This window comes from Pseudonaja textilis, chromosome 2, assembly GCF_049901715.1.
Source record: "Pseudonaja textilis isolate UNSWEBS1 chromosome 2, rPseTex1.2, whole genome shotgun sequence".
NCBI classification, from domain to species: Eukaryota; Metazoa; Chordata; class Lepidosauria; order Squamata; family Elapidae; genus Pseudonaja; species Pseudonaja textilis.
Window position 1 is genome coordinate 247,647,168 of NC_141991.1, and position 23,314 is coordinate 247,670,481.

Sequence of the window (23,314 nt, forward strand, 5' to 3'; positions counted from 1 at the left end):
CTCCTCCTCTCTCTCCCTCCCTCCCTTTTTCTTATTTCATTCTTCCCCTCCCTCCCCTCCCTCCCTCCCTCCCTTTTTTCCTTCCTTCCTTCCTTCCTTCCTTCCTTCCTTCCTTCCTTCCTTCCTTCCTTCCCTTCCTTTTCCATATTCTACCCTACCCTACCCTATTTCTCCTCCCCTCTCCTCCCTCCCCCTCCATCTGCCCTTCCTTCTCCTGGGAGAGCTGTCAACATCGGGAAGCATTGATGGCTACCGATCAGGGCTCACGTTTTATCTCCATAGAATCTCTGCCAGTTTTTTAATTTGTATAAAGAAGCCAAGATCCGCTTTCATAACCATAAATATGTAAATGCTTAAAAGGCCATTTGGTTGTCTTTGGATTCTTCTTTCATCAGTAAATCATTCATGGTCCTCTAATGTAAGAAACACAGAGATGTTAAGGTAAAAGAAGAGAAGGCTTTCTCTCATTGTTAAAATAAAGTACAGTGATTTGTGTTCCATATCCAAGAATGATGAAGGCTACAGGCATTTCCCCTTGTTAAATATTTACTAAGTGAAGCCTGGTTCGTAGAGTATTGATGGCAGATTCACTATAGACAAGTATAACTTTCAGCCAGGGAGATGGAACTATTTAAAAATAGCCATTACTCTTCTAAAACAGTAGCTGCGTAAAGTTTAGGAGAACTTGATCCATCCATACGGGGTCACCAATTATATTTTATCATCATGTGTTTGGAGAACTGAGACCATGAGATCTGTTTATGATTCAAAAAAGCCTCAAAAATTGAGGATTTATTTATTTACCCAAGATTTATTAATGAAATAAATCTTGGGTAAATACTGTCAGGAGAACAGTGGGGTTCTAATTCAAGCCAAGGGTTGTGAAAGAATAAATCCAGACAGCTGTGAGAAAAAAAGATTTATTGATTTCCCAAAGCAAACTAGCTGCACAGAAAATGGGATACAGACAAGCTGCTTTATAGGGGAGTTTGTCCTTGGTGTGGGTCTTGAGGGGTGTATTCTAGAATGACATTTGAAGAGTGTGATTGTGTGTTGTCTTCAGAAAAGAGGGCTTGATTAAATCAAGTGATGTGGATTGGATCTCTTTGTTTGAACAGGTGAGCTTTATCATTAAGTTTACATTGCGTTAAATGAGTTTTGCATGTTTGCTTGTGTGTGTTTGCAATTTGAAGTGTTTCATTAATTCTTATATTTGCTGTTAAGTTTAAAGGATTTTGGAGGCTGTAAATCAATAACTTTGTGGAAACTTGGGTTAGTTAATGTATAGAATAGAATAGAATAGAATAGAATAGAATAGAATAGAATAGAATAGAAAATATGGAATGGAATGGAATGGAATGGAATAGAATAGAAAAGAATAGAAAAGAAAATATGGAATGGAATGGAATGGAAATAGAATAGAATAGAATAGAATAGAATAGAATAGAATAGAATAGAATAGAATAGAATAGAATAGAATAGAATGGAAGGGTGGGGTGGAGAGGGGAGAAGAAGAGAAGAGAATAACAGTGTTGGAAGGGACCTTGGAGGTCTTTATTTATTTTTTATTTATTTATTTTTGTCAGTTGCTTACAAGATAATAGGTATAAGTAAAAACATAGTTATGAATATATGGATACATATAAGAAAAATAAAAGAGACAGCAGGACAAGGACGGTAGGCAGATTCGTGCGCTTATACGCACCCCCTACAGACCCCTTAGGAAAGGGGTGAGGTCAATAATAGACAATCTAAGGTTAACGTTTTGGGGGTTTGGGGAAGAAACCACAGAGTCGGGTAGAGTATTCCAGACACTGACCACTCTATCGCTGAAGTCGTATTTCCTGCCATCAAGTTTGGTGTGGTTAACCTTGAGTTTGTATCTATTGCTTGCTCCTGTGTGGTTATGGTTGAAGCTGAAGTATTCATTGACAGGTAGGTCATTGCAATGTATGATTTTAGATACCATACTTAGATCGGACTGAAGACGGCGTAATTCAAGGTTTTCTAGATCTAGAATTTCGAGTCTGGTGGCATAAGGTATTCTACAACGAGTAGAGGAGTGGAGAACTCTTCTTGTGAAATATTTCTGGACTTTCTCAATTGTGTTAATATCAGATACATAATGTGGGTTCCAGACCAGGGGTGGGATACGACAGGGTTAACTACTGGTTCAGGATTTATGAGCTTCCCTGCCCTTTTCTGCCCGCTGTGAGCCACGCGCCTGTTAATCGTCATTAGCATGTTGTGTGCCAAGAAGCAGCCTTTGAAACAGCCCTCTTTTCTTGTTTTTTTTTTAACTGCAGCTGTGCCTCGTGAAGTTGAAAAATCAGGAAATAAAGATCAGGTAAGAGCTTGGGTGGGTAGGTGGGAAAAACATCAGCAGACATAGAGCTGGTTCTATGTCTTCTGCTCTTCAGAGCTACCGGTTCTACAGAGGTGGACAGGACCAGTAGAAACCCACCCCTGTTCCAGACTGATGAGCTGTATTCGAGTATGGGTCTAGCAAATGTTTTGTATGCTCTAGTTATTAGTGTAATATTACCAGAGAAAAAGCTATGTAAGATTAGGTTAACAACTCTTAACGCCTTTTTGGCTATGTAGTTACAGTGGGCTCTAGCACTTAGATCATTAGAGATGAGTACTCCAAGGTCCTTTACAGAGCTTGGATCATCAACAAGATCTTGACTATTCAGTCTGTATTTTATTTTCTGATTTTTTTTTTGCCAATATGTAGGACAGAGCATTTATTTGTTGAGATTTGAAGTTGCCATTTGCTTGACCATTCTGATACATAGTCACGATCTTTTTGAAGGGTAGAAGTCTTGTCTGTGGTGTTGAATAGCTTTACATCATCAGCGAAGAGAATGCGGTTGCTCTTGATATGATCACAGAGGTCATTTATGTAGACTATGAAAAGAGTTGGTCCTAGAACACTGCCCTGGGGGCCACCACTGTTGACAGGTACAGAATTTGATAGGACACTCCCAATTTTGACCATTTGTTGTCTGTTTGACAGGAATGCTTCTATTCAGTTATGCAGGTGTCCAGAGATACCGTAAGATTTTAGTTTTAGGAGTAGTTTGTCGTGTACCACTGAATCAAAGGCTTTACAGAAGTTTATGTAGATTGCGTCTGTTCCTTTGCCCTGATCAAGTTGTGTAGTCCATATGTTTTTGCAGTGTAAGAGTTGCAGATTACATGATAGTTTTTTCCTAAAACCAAATTGTTTATTAGAGAGTAGGTTGTTGGTCTCTAAGTGGAGGAGGATGGATTGGTTAATAATTGATTCCATGACTTTACAGGTGACACAGCATAAGGAAAATGGTCTGTAATTTTCAACTAGATTACAGATTACAGATAATTGGAGTTGGAAGGGACCGTGTAAGTCATCTAGTCCAACCCCCCGCTCAAGAGGGAGACCCTACACCATTTCTGACAAATGGCAGCCCAATCTCTTCTTGAAAGTCTCAAGTGATGGCGCTCCCACAACTTCCGAAGGCAAATTCTGTTCCATTGGTTGATTGTTGTCACTGTCACAAAATTTCTCCTTGTTTCCAGGTTAAATCTCTCCTTGTTCAGTTTCCATCCATTATTCCTTGTGTGGCCTTCAGGTTGACCCCCTCTTCCCTGTGGCAGCCCCTCAAATATTGGAAGACCGCTATCATGTTTCCCCTGGTCCTTCTCTTTACTAGACTAGCCAAGACCAGTTCCTGCAACCATTCATTGTATGTTTTAGCCTCCAGTCCCCTAATCATCCTGTTTGCTCTTCTCTGTACTATTTCTAGAATCTCAACATATTTTTTATAATGTGGTGAACAAAACTGGATGCAGTACTCTAGGTGTGGTCTTACTAAGGCTTAATAGAGTGGTATTAGTACCTTGCTTGATCTTGACTGTATCCCTCTGTTAATGTAACTTAGGGTTGCATTAGCTTTTTTGGCTGTCACTGCACACTGTTGGCTCATATTTAGCTGGTTGTCCACCAAGATTCCAAGATCCCTCTCACAGTTATTGCTCCTGAGCCTGGTTTCACCCAGTCTATATGTATATTTTTGGTTTTTCTTGCCAAAGTGTAGGACTTTACTTTTCTCTATATTGAATTTCATTTTATTAGATATGGCCCAGTGTTCTAGTCTGTCAAGATCCATCTGGATCTTGAGCCTATCTTCTTAGGTGTTAGCTATTCCTGCCAGCTTAGTATTATCTGCAAATTTGGTAAGTTCCCCTTCTATTCCCTCATCTAAGTTGTTAATGAAGATATTGAAGAGTACTGGGCCTAAGATGGAACCTTGTGGCACCCCACTGCTTACTTCCCTCCATGTAGACTTAAACCCATTAAGGACTACTCGTTGAGTACAGTTTGCCAGCCAGTTGCGAATCCATCTAGTGGTGGTGCTATCTATTCCACTTTTTTCTAGCTTACTAAGAAGTAGGTTGTGGTCTACTTTATCGAATGCCCCAACTAGGCTGGGGTCTCCATTTTTGAAGTTGGGGATGACCGTGGCTTGTGACCATAGGTTAGGCAAGGAGCTGGTCCTGAAAGATTTTTCAAAGATTATGCTTAGAGGTTCAGCTATGGCAGTGGGTAGCTTTTTTAAGAAGTAGGCACATATTCCATCCGGTCCAATAGATAGAGATGGTTTTAGATTGCGTAGTGCTTTTTCAACATTGTCTTCTATAAAATCAATATGTATTAGATCATTGTAGTTGTCTGTGGTTCGGCTAGGAAATACTGGGCATGATCCATTGCTGTTTACAAATACTGAGCCAAAGAATGTGTTAAAGATGTTGGCTTTAATAGTGTCATCGTTGCAGTCTTTACCATTAGGTCCTTTCAGGGGTGGGATGGACCTTGAGTCTTTTAGTTTGTTGTTTACAAAATTGTAGAAAGCACGGGTGGAATTGGTGCATAGAAGGTTTTCTTCTTGTTTAATGTGATAATTGGTGCATTCAGTTTTTATCTGGTGGCATAAATTTTTGTATTGGCTTTTGAAATTGGCAACGTGACCAGATTTGTTTTTCCGCCAAAGTGATTTCTTTTTCGATTGAAGCTTCCTTATTGTTATGGGTAATTTGTTTTTTTCTGAATTTGAGAGTTCTTAATGGTACATATAGTTTGATGACTCTTTTGACTTCAAGTAAAAATATGTTGTAATGGTCTTCTACAGTATTGCATCCAGTGAATAGAAATTGCCAATCAAGGGATGAGAGATCATTGTTTATAAGATCATAGTTGCCTTTTTTGAAGTTATAATTGGGGATTTCATTATTGTGATGATTTTTGTGTGGACGTATGTTGAGACAAAAGTCTATCATGTTGTGGTCACTGTTGGAAAAGGGTTCTTTAATTTGTATTCTGTAAATTGAATTCAAACTATTGCAGAAGATGAGATCAAGGCAGTTGTTAAGTCTAGTGTTGTTGGTTACTAGTTGTTCCAGTCCCAGATTTGTTACTGCATTGTAGAAGGCTGCATGTGTGGGTTCAGTTGTACATTCGTTTCGGGCCCAGTTAATATGAGGTAAATTGAAGTCACCAAGAAAGATAAAAGCATGTGGGCAGGATGCTGCCAATGTTAGTAGTGTATTTAGCTTGTTTGCATGTTTGATGTCATAATCAGGGGCTCTGTAACATAGTAAGAACCGAAATGTGATATTTAAGGACAGTTCACAGACGATGGTCTCAGGAATAGCAAGCTCCTGGATAACTTGGATGTTTTTTTAAATATAGGGACTTTTTATAGAAGATAGCAACACCACCTCCTCTACGAATTTCACAATCTGATCAGTAAACATGATAGTCTATTACTGTGTTAATGGAGTCAGGGAGAGATGCATTGAGCCATGTTTCACAGACAAATGTAGTGTCGAATTTAGCCATATTTAGTAAGAGGAGAAATTCAGGTATTTTATTTACAAGGCTTCTTGCATTGAGTTGCTTGCATTTAAAGCCAGTTGTGGCTGGAATAGAGGTAGTTAGGGGTGTGCGTGCCTAGTTTTGAGTGACGTTGGATTGGATGGGGTGGGATTGTAAATCAATAACTTTGTGGAAACTTGGGTTAGTTAATGTATAGAATAGAATGGAATGGAATGGAATGGAATGGAATAGAATAGAATAGAATAGAATAGAATAGAATAGAATAGAATAGAATAGAATAGAATAGAAAATATGGAACGGAACAGAACAGAATATGGAATGGAATGGAGGGGTGGGGAGGGGAGGAGAAGAGAATAACAGAGTTGGAAGGGACCTTGAAGGTCTTCTAGTCCAACCCCCTGCTTAGGCAGGAAATCCTACACCCCTTCAGACAAAATGGTTATCCAATCTCTCTTAAAAACTTCCAGTGTTGGAGCATTTACAACTTCTGGAAGCAAGTCGTTCCACTGATTAATTATTCTGACGGTCAGGACATATCTCCTTAGTTCTAGGTTGCTTCTCTCCTTGATTGGTTTTCACCCATTGCTTCTTGTCCTTCCCTCAGATGCTTTGGAGAATAGCTTGACTCCCTCTTCTTTGTGGCAGCCCCTCAAATACTGGAATACTGCTATCATGTCACCATTAGTCACCCCTCTTTTCATTAAACTAGACGTACCCAATTCCAGTAACCGTTCTTTAGATGTTTCCCTATACATTATAAATTCTTCCCACAATACATTATGCAAACATTCGTCAGCTAGTTATTTAGTCTGGCTGTCCCTGGGATAAGAATGCTCCCCTCATATTTACAAAGGGGCTGCTAGTTATTAAAAATGATGGACCACATTTTCCTTGTGAAGAAGGGTCTTTTTAACATGAGCACAATGTCTTTACAGCTTGGGCCGTCAATCATCCTTGTATCACCGACTCCTCCTGGTCTGACTTTTAATTCCAGAGGTGCCATAAAAATCTGGACCCACAATTCTTTCTTTGGAGAATTCAGAATCTTCGAGAGATTCTTTTTTTAAAAAAAAAGTTATCCTTAGAAGATTCTTTGAAGAACCATCTTTCTCATCCAATGTTCCATACTAGGCAACATAGAGACTTCTGTGTTAAATTTAATCCATTGTAATAGCTGATTTCCAGGCTATATATTTATTGAACAATTTAGGGACATAACCCTGTTGTGGATTATCACCAACAGATCAACAGATCGCACACTGATAGAGACCCAGAAACATTCTTTCGTAGCAATTCTAAGCCTGTTATTAATCAACCTCTTTGGGCAAATTCAATTCCTAAAACTGCATTATGAGAAGAAGGAAAGGGGGGGAAAACACTTTTTCTAATACAGAGATGATATATCAAGGTGTGTGCTGAAGGATCCAGAAGCCACTCATAATTATAGAAGGCAGGAGTTGTGTCTAAACCTCTGATTATTCTTAAAACTGTAAAATTGTGATCCACTTCTGATCACCTCTGATCATTTGCTCACAGAACCTTACCCATCAAGCTTCCTGTGTTGTGGTTCGCTGGCAGCCTGTGCAGACAGCAGCAGAATCAGAAAGTGGAAAAGAACTGGAACCAGTCCAGGAGTCTTGAGAGGACTCGGATGAGGGTCCTGCATCTGATGCAGAGATGGGGCCAGGACCATCTGGGAGTTGTATGCTGACTGGCAGCAGCGAGGCAGAGGAATAAAGGGAGCCTGTTCCCAGTGTGCATGTGCGCAGAGCTGCCAGAAGGCAAGAGCAGCTGAGACAAAAGGGGCGACTCAGGAGTAAGGCTTGGAGGTGATTGCCCCTCCCATAAGATATAAAGGAAGTGCAAAGGTAGAGAAACCTTTGCAGGAAGCAAAGTCATTCGCTCCGTTTGGATTAAACTTTGAAACTCTGTGTGGACTTTATACTTCGGTTAGTTTTTTACAATTAATTTGGCACTTTAGTTGTTGGCAGCAATTCAAAGGAGAGAAAGGTGGGTGCTCATCTCGAGGGACTGTTTATGGGCTGGGAATGAAAATAATTCCCAGCGTTGAAATAAAAAGAGAGTTGTTTGGACTAAGCGTGTGCTTAATTACGGTCTCAGGCAGCCTTAGTCAGAACTCCCTGTGGCTATTTGGCATTTTTATTTTACAGGTTGTCCTTGAGTTATGACCAAAACTGAGCCCAGAATTTATGTAGCTAAGTGAAACATTTATTAAGTGAGTTTTGTCCTATTTTATGAATTTTCTTGGTGCAATTGTTTAAAGGGATTGTTACATTGGTTATGTTAGAAACATGATTGTTAAGTGAATCTGGCTTCCCCATTGACTTTGCTTGTCAGAAGGTCCCCAAAGGGGATCACCTGGACACCGCAACCGTCATAAATGTGAGTCAGTGGACAAGCATCTGAATTATGATCATGTGACCATGGGGATGCTGTAACGGTTGTTAAGTGTGAAAAATATAGGCAAATTAATTCCACCCTGAAACTAAATGAGATTTGACCTTTCTTCTTTATGAATAAGGTAAAAGGTAAAGGTTCCCCTCACACATACCTGCTAGTAGTTTCCAGCTCTAGGGGGCGTTGCTCATCTCCATTACAAAGCCAAAGAGCCAGCGCTGTCCAAAGACGTCTCCGTGGTCATGTGGTCGGCATGACTAAATGCTGAAGGCTCACGGAATGCTGTTACCTTCCCACCAAAGGGGTCCCTATTTTCCCACCTGCATTTTTACATGCTTTTGAACTGCTAGGTTGGCAGAAGATGGAACAAGGAACGGGAGCTCACTCCGTCACGCAGCGCTAGGGATTCGAACTGCCGAACCGCCGACCTTTCTGATCGACAAGCTCAGCGACTTAGCCGCTGAGCCACCACGTCCCTGTTCTTTATGAATATGTGACTGCAATAATAATCACTCTCTTACTTCTTCCTTTTACTCCTTCTTCTGTGGGATCGATCTTTTGATCACTGGCCCAGGACCCTTAATTCCCACCTTCTCTTTCATTCCTCTCTTCTGAATGCTTCGATAATTAAACCCTTCCATCCATCCATCCATCCATCCATCCACCCACCTATGCATCCATCCATCTCCCAGCTCGCGCGAGTGAGCCAGGCAAATGGAGCTGGTGGTATTTTCACAGCGATGAGGCGCACACGTTTCCTTGTAGCTTAATGGGGGCCTGTGCAATCCCACGCAGGGAACATAATGCGTCCCCCCCAGCGGAAATTTGCATAAAGGATAAATAAGAGAATCACAATGTGAAGTTTATTCATTTTTAAATCCTGCCGTGTTTGTGATTGAAGGCCCAAGCTCAGATGTTTTCCTGATGTGTACCATTAAGGCTCAGGGCTGTGCCTAATGCCTCTTCTGGTACTCCAAGGGGACATAATGTGGACATTTCCCACACTGGGGTCTCATTTTCAGCATGTACCACTTGACTGGGGAGCGTGTGTGTGTGTGTGTGTGTGTGTGTGTGTGAGAGAGAGAGAGAGAGAGAGAGAGAGAGAGAGAGCTACATCATTTTGCAGCAGGCCCGTTCTCTTTAATTTGCTATAACTGAGCCAGCACATTAAATACAAAACATATTAATGTTTTCAAAACAATAAACCCTGGAGGGTCTTTACCCCTTTTGCATCAAAGGAGGGGTGCATTCCTAGAGGGAAAGTGCAGGCATTTTGCCAGGCCAAGACTAGCATGGAGGAGGCTGGCATGAATGCAGCTGATGGAGGGACGCTTTACCGTTGAACCGACTTAGAGGAGACAGTGAGAACCAAAACAATCTGACCGCCGTACTGAAGATACGGGTTATTACACCGACTTGCATTCGTGGCTGTGATCCTATTGGAGATATTTTAACAGTCCAAAAAGGTATTGTGATGACCCAGGGTGGGATACAAAATAAACAAAGGCACAAAAACAGGTGAAGTCCCTTTAATTCCTTCCACTTGGCTTCAAAGCTCCAAATATCCTTGATTAGAGACAAAAAAAAACTCCCCCACAAACAGTTGCAAAAAGGAGGAAATACCGTTTAAACTAAAAATACCTGTAAATTATAAATAGAAAAAAATAACACAAACCACACTGAAGCAATTAAGGGAACCAGGCAAGATAAGGGCTTGAAGACGTCCACAGATATTGGAATACACACTGGGACAGACACCAAACTCAGCTAAGAACGGACAGACTAGAAATATTTCTACACTTTGTTTCCAGCACTGGCCCATATGCATGTCCGTCCTTTTAACCAGTTCTCAGAACTGCAACCCATGAAGGGGATCAAGACCCTTTCCGCACCCATAGACCACACCATTCACATTTCTCCCTTATCCTCTCCTCCCTGCGTGCCCTAGGATGGAGAAGGGATGGGCCGGGCTCCTCCTCTGACTGCCCAGCTGGCCTCTTCCCTTCCCCAGCTTCCTCCACAACCTCCGGAGCCACATCTCCACTCCCAGTTGGCTGTTCCTCCTCTCCCTCGGAGTCAGTCTCCAAGAGGGGCATGACAGTATTCTGGAGAAAACACCCATGTTGGCAGCTGGATTAGATACTCAGCAGATGCCCACATAGTGTAGAAAATTAGAAAACTCACCATCCACAACTAAGAAAGAAAGAAAGAGAGAGAGAGAGAGAGAGAGAGAGAGAGACAGAGAGAGACAGAGAGAGGGAGGGAGGGAGGGAGGGATAGGCCTACAAAATGTCTGAATGTGTCCATGCAATACGGATGTGAAACTAATGGGATTAAAAACTGGAAATATAATTTACCACAATAGCAAAGCTAAGAATAATGGCTTCTTGTTCTACCTGAACACTACGAACTTTAATCTATCAATCAGAATAGAGCTGGAAGGGACCTTGGAGGTCTTCTAGTCTAACCCATGCTCAAGGAGGAGACCCTATACTATTTCAGACAAATGGCTGTCCAGTCTCTTCTTAAAATCCCTCCAGTGATGAAGCACCCACAACTTCTGAAGGCAACTTCTGTTCCACTGATTAATTGTCCTCCCTGTTAGGCAGTTTAGTTCCAGGTTGCTTCTCTCCTTGTTTAGTTTCCATCCATTGTTTCTTGTCCTGCCCTCTGGTGCTTTGGAAAATAAGTTGACCCTCCTCTTCTTTCTGGCAGCCCCTCAAATACTGGAATATTGCTATGGTGTCACCTCCACTCCTTCTTTTCTTAACAGATAATCAGAGTTGGAAGGGACCTTGTAGGTCATCTAGTCCAACCCCCTCCCTATGCAGGAGACCCTACACCATTTCTGATAGATGGCAGCTCAATCTCTTCTTGAAAGTCTCAAGCGATGGTGCCCCCATAACTTCCGAGGGCAACTTCTGTTCCATTGGTTGATTGTTCTCACTGTCAGATAGTTTCTCCTTATTTCCAGGTTGAATCTCTCCTTCTTCAGTTTCCATCCACTGTTCCTTGTCGGGCTTTCAGATGCTTTAGAAAATAGCTTGACCCCTCCCTCCTCTCTGTGGCAGCCCCTCAAATATTGGAAGACCGCTATCATGTCTCCCCTGGTCCTTCTCTTTACTAGACTAGCCAGGCCCCTGTAAGCCAATTATTTCCAGTGATTCATTAAATTAGTGGTTTAACAGCATCTTACAACCGGGCTGATTCTATGTGTCTCTAAAAAGTAAAGAAGAAGAAGTTTGCAGGCCAACTCCCTTTGGCACCAGCCATAAACCACCTTTGCACCTGCAAATATTTGAAGATGTTTTATCGGAAACTATTTCCAGCGTTTGGAGAGAGGCAGTGACACCTGGTCAGATACCCTGAAGGAAAAGGCCTTCCGGCTTCCTTTCGCCTATTTCCTCCCACTTGTGACTGTATGACTGTATGACTGTAACTTTGTCATTTGTATCCTTATGATTTATACTGACTGTTTCCTAGTATGATTTGATTGCTTATGACTATCACTAAGTGTCGTACCTTATTATTCTTGACTCTTGACAAATGTATCTTTCTTTTATGTGCACTGAGAGCATTTGCACCAAGACAAATTCCTTGTGTGTCTAATCACACTTGGCCAATAAAGAATTCCATTCTATTCTGTTCTGTTCTGTTCCATTCCATTCCATATTTTCTATTCTATTCTATTCTATTCTATTCTATTCTATTCTATTCTATTCTATTCTATTTTCTATTCTATTCTATTCTATTCTATTCTATTCTATTCTATTCTATTCCATTCCATTCCATATTTTCTATTCGATTCTATTCGATTCTATTCTATTCTATTCTATTCTATTCTATTCTATTCTATTCCATTCCATTCCATTCCATTCCATTCCATTTTCTATTCTATTCTATTCTATTCTATTCTATTCTATTCTATTCTATTCTATTCTATTCTATTCTATTCTTTCCGTTTCTCTTGTCCTTAAATATATTCTCATGCTTTCTAAAGGCATAGTCCAGTTCTACACTCGTCCGAAAGAGTAGCGGGGGAGGGGGGTTTATTGGGGGGGAGTTGTCTGTCTTGAGTAGAAACGCTTGCCTGTGTGCACCCGAGTGTGAGTGAGCGTGAGTGTGTGTGTGTGCGTTCTCTCTCTCTCTCTCTCCCCTCCCTCCCTCCCTCTCTCTCTCTCTCCCAGCTTGACTGGCTGGCTGGCGCTGTCATCAGCTGCCGTTTTGGTAAATGGCGAGTTAAACAGATATATCCAAGCGTAAAATCTAAAAAATGTTCCCCGGGGGGACCCGGGGGGCGTTGTTTGAAATCAACTACATATCAATTGAGCGTCGGCGAGCGGATCCGATGATACATTCCGGGCCACAGACGCCTTATAAATTACTTTTCCTCCTCTCTCTCTCTCTCTCTTTTTTTCCTAATTTTCTTTCTCTTTCCTCGACCGCCAAACCTCGCCTCCGCTCCCCAGAGGCCTGCGATGGAGCGCGGCGATGAGGTCGGAGTAATGTTTGCGCAGCTTGAGAGCCAGGAGTACCATTAGTGTGTGGGGCTCCACGGGCCGGGCGGCCAGCGACGCCCCCAGCCCCCAACTCCACCCCAGCCGGCTGCCCATCATCCCCTTCCCCTCTCCGCCTTGCTCTTCTCTCCCCCACCCTCCGTTCTCCCTCCCCTCCCTCTGTAAGTACAAGGTTAGATTAAATTACCGCGGGCTCTATTGTCTGTTTGTAATTCTCCGCGCACGCCGTGCTGCTAATGAACGGGCAATTTAGGCAATTCTGGGCAGCGGCGGCTGCGAGGCGCATCAAGCCACTTAATTACTCCAGGCTTGGCCGCCTTAAGCTTGGAGGGCATCGTCGTCGCTCCGGAGGCTCCCGGGCCGGGCGGTTTGAAACCGATTGAACAGACTAACAGAGTTGGAAGGGACCTGGTAGGTCATCTAGTCCACCACGCCCAAGCAGGAGACCCTACACCATTGCTGACAGATGCCAGTCCAGTCTCTTCTTGAAAGCCTCCAGTGATCCACATCACTGGAGACTTTCAAGAAGAGATGGGACTGCCATTTGTCAGAAATGGTGTAGGGTCTCCTGCTTGGGGTGGGTGGGTGTTGGACTAGATGACCTATGAGGTCCCTTCCAACTCTGATTATCTGTTATCTCTTATCTGATGAAGCTCCCACAGCTTCTGAATTCCATGGAAGGAAGGAAGGAAGGAAGGAAGGAAGGAAGGAATTCTTTATTGGCCAAGTGTGATTAGACACGCAGGGAATTTGTCTTGGTGCAAATGCTCTCAGTGTACATAAAAAGAAAAGATACATTCGTCAAGAGTCAAGAATCGTAAGGTGGAACACTTAATATAGTCATAGGGTACAAATTGGTTGATTGTTCTCACTGTCAGAAAATTTCTCCTTTTACTTCCAGGTTGAATCCCTCCTTGTTCAGTTTCCATCCATTGTTTCTTGTCTGGCCTTCAGGCGTTTTGGAAAAATAGCTTGATCTCCACCCTTTTGGGGGCAGCCCCTCAAATATTGGAAGACTGCTATCATGTCTCCCCTGGTCTTTTCCCTAGACTAGCCAGGCCCAGTTCCTGCAACCATTCATCGTATGTTTTAATCTCCAGTCCCCTAATCATCCTGGTTGCTCTTCTCTGCACTTTTTCTAGAATCTCAATATCATTTTTTCGGAGAATTCTTTTTTAGGAGAAAATACTTCCCTCAACACTGTCCAACTATTTACAAAGTCTGCACTACTATTGCTATTAATCTCCTCATCACTCCTTATCACCCATTCCCACCCACTTGTGACTGTATGACTGTAACTTTGTTGCTCGTATCGTTACGATTTATATTGACTGTTTCCCAGTATGATTTGATTGCTTATTATACCCTATGACTATTATTAAGTGTTGTACCTGATGATTCTTGACTCTTGACGGATGTATCTTTTCTTTTATGTACACTGTGTGTCCAATCGCACTTGGCTAATAAAGAATTCAGTTCTAATTTAGCCTTTCTTGACCACTAGTTCTGTGGTAACGATACCATTTGGAAAGTCCTCACCTTGGTCCTGGGTTCTTGGGCTGCTGCAAACATTTTAGTGTTTCCTACTTTAGGGCTGGCCCAGGATGGAATAGGAATTCTTCATGCACAAAATTTCTTTCTCTCGGCCTAGCAGGAGAAGAAGCCAAAATGCCAATAAGGCAACTCACTTTCCCCCTAGTTGACCAGGGTATCAGACAGAATAGTAGAGGTTCCAATTTCATATAGTTTACGTCATAGATACTGACAGATGCCAGGTATGCACCAAAGAGTAAGTCACCTGGGATTTCTCCTCTTCAGTGAATTTACACTATAGACTGGCCCGCAAATGAGTTGCGCGACGTGTAACATGATCATCCTTTCCTTGAATTAATTTCAAAAGAAACTAATTCTGGTAACCTCTGTAGATGGAGCTAGACAACGGCATCCATGTAATCCTCGAGTTACGACTGTAATTTGGACCAGAATTTCTGTGGCTGAGCAAGGTGGTTGTTAAGTGAGCCTGGCTAGATTTCGCAACCTTTTTTTGCCACCATTCTTAAGTGAATCACTGAAGTGGTTAAGTGAATCATGAAAGGGCTAAATAAATTGAGCTTCCCCCATTGATTTTGCGTGTCAGAAAGGTTGCAGATGATGATCACATCTCAGGGACGTTGTAACGTTGAATAGTTGCTAAATGAATAGTTGGAAGTTGAGGAGTACCTGTATTGAAAACATGAAGGTGAAGCCACCAAAGGAACCTGCAATTACAAAGGACTGGGCATTTGTAGACAAAATGTGGTAAGAAAACATGAAGGTGAAGCCACCAAAGGAACCTGCAATTACAAAGGACTGGGCATTTGTAGACAAAATGTGGTAAGAATAGTATTTTTAGTAATGCAGAATCTCTGACTCGGATTTTCCACTTGGTGATGCTGCCAGATTAAATCTTAGGAAAGAGGGAATTTCTCAAGATTCAACTAAAAGTTGATGGAGATTCTCAGTCATCCAGGTCATGGTTGTCCCAAAGGTGCTTTTTTCAGGAGGCAGCTGGACTTTCTGGTTTCTTTTCTTTTGAAGATGTTTCGCTTCTCATCCAAGAAGCTTCTTCGGCTTCTGGATGGTGGATGGTCCGTTCCCCATCCTTCCATTCCCCACCATCCAGTCAGAGCTGAAGAAGCTTCTTGGATGAGAAGTGAAACATCTTCAAAAGAAAAAACAAGAAAGTCCAGTTGCCTCTTGAAAAAGCACCTTTGGGGCAACCATTTTTATTTTATTTATTTATTTGTCCATAGCTCACAAGATAATAAAACGTAAGTATAAATGCAGGAAATGGGTACAAATAATTGGGGACAATGGGACAGGGATGGCGCGCACGATTGCGTGTTTATGCACGCCCTTTATGCCTGACTTGGATGACTGAGAATCTCCACAGACTTTGAGCTACTTGGGATGGACACCCTTTGAATGGTGTGGGAGGAGGAATGGTTTTCCAGCAGAGGTGCTATTCAGCAGGTTCTGACCAGTTCTGGAGAACCGGTAGCGGAAATTTTGAGTAGTTTGGAGAACCGGCAAATACTACGTCTGACTGGAGATTTTGAAGTATCCTTCCCCTGCCTTGCCCACCAAGCCACGCCCACAGAACCGGTAGTTAAAAAATTTGAATCCCACCACTGATTTCCAGAGGAAAAACTGCAGACTGCAGGAACCAGGAACACCGCTCAGGTGACCCTGAGGACACAGATAAACCTCCAAGTGGCCTCAACGACTCTCTAAAATATATGCAAATGCCCAGCTTTCTGCAAGGAATATTCATCCTTCCATTTTCCACCATCCAGTCAGAGCTGAAGAAGCATCTTGGATGAGAAGCAAAACATCATCCAAGAAAAATAAGAAAGTCCAGTTGCCTCCTGAAAAAAGCACTTTGGGACCACCATTATCCGGATGACTGAGAATCCAGCTGCCTCCTGATTAAGATTCAACTGTAGATTCAATTTAAAATATTTGTTCAGCTCAAATAAAATATGTTGAATTGATTGATTTGTCAAATGAAAGTGATATGATTTTCAGCAGTATTTTTTCAACTCAAATAAAATATGTTGAATGGATTGATTTGACAAATGAAAGTGATATGATTTTCAGCAGTATTTTTTCAACCTTGGCACCTTGAAGAAGTGTGGGCTTTAATTCCCAGAATTCCCCAGCCGGCAGTGCAGGCTGGGGAATTTGGGGAGTTGAAGACTGCACCTCTTCAAGTTGTTGAGAGACACTGTTTTAGAGAATTGATTCAATAAAAAAATATTGTGCGCATCAATAAAGGCCCATTGAATCCCTGGAACTAGTTTTGAAGACACCCAGTCGATGTGTTGTCATGGAGGCTTCCCCTAAAGTTTGTTAAATGTAATACGGTGTTAAGGATTCTTAAGAGAAGAGAAGAGAAGAGAAAAGAGAAGAGAAAAGAGAAGAGAAGAGAAGAGAAGAGAAGAGAAGAGAAGAGAAGAGAAGAGAATTCTTTATTGGCCAAGTGTGATTGGAATGTCTTGGTGCAAATACTCTCAGTGTACATAAAAGAAAAGATACATTCATCGAGAGTTAAGAATCATCAGGTACTTTAATGACAGTCATAGCAATAAGAAATCAAATCATACTAGGAAACAGTCAATATAAATTGTAAAGATACAAGCGACAACATTACAACCATACAGTCACAAGTGGGAGGGGATGGGTGATGAGGAGTGATGAGAAGATTAATAGTAATAGTAATGCAGACTTTGTAAATAGCTGGACAGTGTTGAGGGAATTATTTGTTTAGCAGAGTGATGGCATGTCTAGTTGTTGTGGTGTGTAGTGCTCTATAGCCTCGTTTTGAGGGTAGGAGTTGAAACAGTTTATGTCCGGGATATGAGGGGGTCTGTAAATATTTTTACAGCCCTCTTTTTGACTCATGCAGAATACAGATCCTTGATTGAAGCCAGGTTGGTAGTAATTGTTTTTTCTGCAGTCCTAATTATCCTCTGAAGTCTGTGTCTGTCCTGTTGGGTTGCAGAACCAAACCAGACAGTTACTGAGGTGCAGATGATAGACTGAGTAATTCCTCCGTAGAACTGGATCAGCTCCTTGGGCAGTTTGAGCTTCCTGAGTTGGCGCAGACATTCTTTGTTGTGCTTTTTTGATGACATTTTTGTTAGGTGTCCATTTTAGATCTTGTGATATGATAGAACCTAGATATTTTGAAGGTCTCTACTGTTGATACTGTCGATACTTAAGTTACAGTAACACCTCAATTTAAGCCATTCAGAGGCTGGAGATGTCCATTGAATCCAAATGTCTGTTAAATGTGAAATGATTTGTGTCATCTACTTTATCTGTGTGATGAGGTTCTTGATTTTTCACAAAATTCAAAAGTTATCCTGCTGATGGATCAACAGAGTTCCTTTGCTTTTTATTTCCAAGTCTTCTTTTTTTAGTTGTGTGTCTTCATCATTTCTGGCTTCACTCTCTATTTCCTCCAATCTCACTCACCAGAGACATGAATGAATGTAACCAACTATGGAAATAAATTACCTGTCAATTCCTTGATAGTCCAGGCATTTTTACTTCACGGGGCAGAAGAGTAGAGTGAACCAACATAGAACCTGAATTGATTTATATTGCTTTTTTAAAAAATTTTTTGCTGACTGCCCAAAGTTGCATTAGTGAGGTCAGTGGCATATCAATCCATATAAATAGATAGATAGATAGATAGATAGATAGATAGATAGATAGATAGATAGATAGATAGATAGATAACTTCTCCTTTGATCCTCTGCAGGTTCATTTCTACTCATTTTTACCTCAAGAACTAGCAATCATCCAAACTATAGGCCTACTACGTGATACAGGTAGTCCTCGACTTACGACCACAATTGAGCCCAAAATGTCTGCTTTTAAGTGAGACCTTTTAAGTTCAGTGAGTTTTGCCTCATTTTACGACCTTTCTTGCCACCATTGTTAAGCGAATCGCTACGGTTGGTGTTAGCAAACCGATTGTTAAGTGAACCTGCCTTCCCCATTGACTTGGCTTGTCAGAAGGTTGCAAAAGGGGATCATGTGACTTTGGGACATAGCAACAGTTATAAATATGAACCGGTTGCCAAGAGTCTGAATTTTGATCACGTGATCATGGGGAATCCTGCAAAGGTCATAACTGTGAAAAACGGTCATAATTCACATTTTCAGTGCTGTTGTAACTTTGCTATGGTATACTAAACAAACTGTTGGAAGTCGAGGTCTATCTGTCCTGTTATACAGTATAAATTGAGCCTGTTTAATATGTTTACAGATACATGTTCATTCAGTAACCAAGAAAAATATATTATGGGGACCTTGTTTCTATATTATTCAAGGCATCCACTACTAGAGGAGTCCAAAAAAGTCAAAATGAGTGCTGCAAATGGACAGAATAATAGAATAACAGAGTTGGAAGGGATCTTGGAGGTCTTCTAGTCCAACCCCTGCTCAGGCAGGAAACTTTATGCTATTTCAGACAAATAGTTGAAAATCTCTTCCTAAAAACGTCCAGTGTGAGAGCATTCACAATTTCTGAAGGAAAGGCGTTCCACTGATTAATTGGTCTGTCAGGAAATTTCCCCTTAGTTCTAGATTGTTCTCTCCTTAATTAGTTTCCATCCAGTGCTTCTGGTATTGATTTGAAGAGTCTTTCTCTTTCTTTCTTTCTTTCTTTCTTTCTTTCTTTCTTTCTTTCTTTCTTTCTTTCTTTCTTTCTTTCTTTCTTTCTTTCTTTCTTTCTTTCTCTTCTTCCTTCCTTACCTACCTACCTCTTTCTTTCTTTCTTCTTTCTTTCTTTCTTTCTTTCTTTCTTTCTTTCTTTCTTTTTCTTTTTGTAGGCTGCTTTACCAAGTCCTTTACCACCTCTACCAAATGATTCTGGGTTGTTTACAAAACCATAAATTAAAGAATGAAACAATTGCAGGTTTAAAACATTAAAAGATCAGGCATCAAGACTTACAACCCTAACATTAATATTAAAACTGATAAAAGAACCAAGAGGTAAATGAGGTAGAGGTGAGATTTATAAGCATCACTTGTCCCACAACAAGTAAAAATAGCGGGGGCAGGCCATGTCTGATACAAATAACCAGGAGCATCTGTTGAGTACAAACCTTAGAAAAGTTTATTATTGCTACCCTAATACAGGAATCTAGTCAACCAAGAGTCAAAGCTTAATTGGTGCTAGTTAAGGGTCAATAGAATTCATGGGGATGGAGGGGTGGACTGGACTTAGGTCTTTTCTGGCAATGCAATGACTCCCAACTGATGATACATTTAACCCCTCCTTCCAGCTCAGCTTTTTCTTCTTTTACAGACCCACATAGTGGTGGCTGCCATGTTGATATTTCTGGAGAGATTCTACCGTTTGATCTAATTGATCTAACCATGATCTGTGCTTCAAATCTGACCTCCTTACGTAGCTCTTCAATCAGAGGTGGTATTCAGCAGGTTCTGACCAGTTCTGGAGAACTGGTAACAGACATTTTGAGTAGTTCGGAGATCCAGCAAATCCCACCTCTGACTGGCCCCGCCCCCATCTCTTCTCCGCCTCCCGAGTCCCAGCTGATCGGCTGGGTCTTCTTTTGTTGCCCTGCACAGGAGAAGGGAGCTGGAAAGCAGGTTAGTGGGGTGGGGAGGGAATGGGGATTTTGCAGTATCCTTCCCCTGCCATGCCCACCAAGCCACACCCACAGAACCGGTAGTAAAAAAAAACTTGAATTCCACCATTGCTTTCAATGTTTTGTTCCTGACTCCTGGGCCATAAAATAAAATTTTTTAAAAAACAACAACATCCTACAACGCCACCTTTCACTACAGGTTTAGTGGCAAAATTATTCCAACTAAGTCTGATTGAAGGTCAGACATAAACACCGGTCCTTTGAAGATCTGGGACCGCCAAAGGTTATGACTCTAAACAAAGTCCACTTTGTGCCCCCCAGAAAACCCAGTTTATTTATGGAAATGAATGTTATTCAATTCCCGTTTATCTCTCTTCTTCTCTCTCAGCCATCTAATGAAAGTGAAGCAGACAAGAGTCTCCGCTCAGGAAAAAAAAAAAGTGAATCTTTAGCCCTTTCAGATCTGCGTCTCTGATGCTTTGTTATAATCCTTCATTGGAACTGACACTTTGATAGCGGCAGTTTTTCTAGGAAGTGACCTTCAGTGCTGTCCATTGATTCCCAGTGGCTATCAACCACTCGCAATTGGACTGACAGGCAGGGGTGAAAGGTCAGTCCTTAAATAAGGCTCCTGGATTACTAAAACACCCGAAGTTCAGATGAAAATGGAAATCTTGCCACCTCATTTTATGTGACAGGTTACCACTAATGATACTTTGGGAGTTGGGGACGATGCTCTCTCTTTAACCCACATGCACATTTTGATCCTGCTTACAACTCTGATGAAAGGTTTCTTGGCTGGTTCTCACTAGGTTTGGCAGGACAGGATTGGGGGGGCGGGGGGGGAAAAGAAAAATCCTTGAAGCTTTTGGAAATAATCCTTGTCCCTTAAAAAATCTGCTGATCTTTGAGAGTGTTTTTAGTAGGAGGAGAATTTTGAGCCCTTAGTATATTTGAATAATGGCACCGGCAATTTTTTTTCATAGGTGTCTCACATGGGATACAATAAAACTATAAAGAGCTTCAGAATAAATAATTGCAGTATTAATCCTTCCCTTCCCTTCTTCATCCATTTACGCCCTTCCCTTTGTCACCCATTTATTCTGTTCCCTTCCCTTCTTCACTCATTTATTCCTTTCCCTTCCTTCATCAGCGATTTATCCCCTTCCCTTCTTCACCCATTTATCTCCTTCCTTTCCATTCTTCACCCATTTATTCTGTTCCCTTCCATTCACTTCCCTTCTTCACCCATTTATCCCCTTTCCTTCCCTTCTTCACTCATTTATCTCTTTCCTTTCCTTTCTTCACCCATTTATTCTCTTCCTTTCCATTCCCTTCTTCACCCATTTATCTCTTTCCTTTCTTTTCTTCACCGATTTATTCTGTTCCCTTCCATTCCCTTCCTTTCTTCACCCATTTATTCCCTTCCCTTCTTCATCCATTTACCCCCTTCCCTTTTCTTCTTCACCTATTTATTCCTTTCCTTTCCTTTCCTTCCCTTCCTTCCCTTCCCTTCTTTCCCTTCCCTTCCCTTCCCTTCTTCACCCATGTATCCTTTCCCTTTCCTGTCCCTGGGACACTGCAATCATTATATACACATACCAGTTACCACTGAACCACTGAATTTTAATCAAGTAGCCATGGAGATAATGTGACAATCGTAAGTGCAAGGACTGGTTGTTTTTTTTAATGCTATTGTAACTTCAAACAGTCACTAAATGAACAGGTGTTAGTTGAAGGCTACCTGTATCCAACCCCACAGAAACAGGTGGCGCCTAAAGGAATGAATGCCACAACAGGGCAACTACCTTTTAATTCAATTGCAATTGACACGGTATGAACTAGATTCTGATATGGAAAGGTATGAACTACAGCACTTGCCTAGTGTTTTCTGGCATACACTCTTTCAATGAGAAGAAAATCCACTTATATTTAATGCCATGAATTCTGTACCCTGCCCTAATAAAACTGACACCACTGTTCAAGAGTGCTATAGTGTGCTTTTAATTCCCCCCAAACAAAAATACTTCAGAAGATTGTCGACAACCGTTCTGCTTGATATACGTTGGATGGTCTGAATTTGTAGCTCTAATTTCTTTGCAACGGTGCCTGTGAGTCTCGTTACAGTTAAACCTGTGTCAGCATTATCATTACAAACTGAGCTTTGATTTATCACTCTGGCCATACAAATCTGCTCCTGGCTGAAACTTGGCAGGAGGTCTTAGAGTCAGAGAAAACTGTTTCCTTCCTTCCTTATTATTTTGTTGTCATTCCTTGAAGATACTTGTCTGAAAGAGGTTTTGCTCCATCAGCACGGAATGTCAGAGTTTTCGTCCCCTACCTAGATATTGAGCTGTCAAGAATGGGAGGGCAAGAACGGAGGAGGCAAAGGTATTTCCAAAGGGCTATTGTAGAGGTGGAGAAGATGTAGAACACAGAACAGGCTATCAAATGTACTGCACAGGTACAGTATAGGCGGTACCTGGCTCAACAGTGGTGACTGGGAGAGGGATCTTGGAGTCCTAGTGGACAATCATTTAAATATGAGCCAGCCATGTGCTGCAGTTGCAAAAAAAAAGCCAACACAATTCTAAGCTGCATAAACAGAAGGATAGAATCAAGATCACAGGAAGTGTTAATACTACTTTATAATGCCTCGGTAAGGCCACACTTGGAATACTGCATCCAGTTTTGGTTGCCATGGTGTAAAACAGATGTTCAGACTCTAGGAAGAGTGCAGAGAAGAGCAACCAAGATGATTGGGGGACTGGAGGCTAAAATATATGAAGAACGGTTGCAGGAATTGGGTATGTCTAGTCTAGTGAATAGAAGGACTAGAGGAGACATAATAGCAGTGTTCCAGTATCTCAGGGGCTGCTACAAAGAAGAGGGAGTCAAGCTATTCTCCAAAGCACCTGAAGGCAGGACAAGAAGTAATGGATGGAAACGAATCAAAGAGAGAAGCAACCTAGAATAAGGAGAAATTTCCTGACAGTTAGAACAATTAATCAGTGGAACAACTTGCCCCCAGAAGTTGTGAATGCTGGAAGTTTGGTTTTGATATCCATTTGTCTGAAATGGTGTAGGGTTTCCTGCCTAGACAGGGGGTTGGACTAGAAGACCTCCAAGGTCCCTTCCAATTCCTATCCTATCCTATCCTATCCTATCCTATCCTATCCTATCCTATCCTACCATATAAAGGATGAGATAGGGCATCAGCCTTAAATACTTTGTGCTGAGATAATAAAGATGACTGTTTCAGGGATCTGTTCGTGGCCTTACATAGTCCTGGCTCTAAAAAAATGCCTTCTCTAAAAAGTTGGACCAACAGTTGG

General features: G+C 41.6%; 1 long non-coding RNA gene across 1 annotated transcript in view; it reads left to right on the forward strand.

Moving 5' to 3' along the window:
• Positions 1–947: 947 nt before the first annotated feature.
• The window catches only part of LOC148127450 (uncharacterized), a 54,724-nt gene continuing 32,357 nt past the window's right edge, over positions 948–23,314 (forward strand). Inside the window, exons 1-2 of the long non-coding RNA XR_015742415.1 lie at positions 948–1,118; positions 2,307–2,347. This is a non-coding gene — a long non-coding RNA (uncharacterized LOC148127450). The remainder of the gene's footprint in view (positions 1,119–2,306; positions 2,348–23,314) is intronic.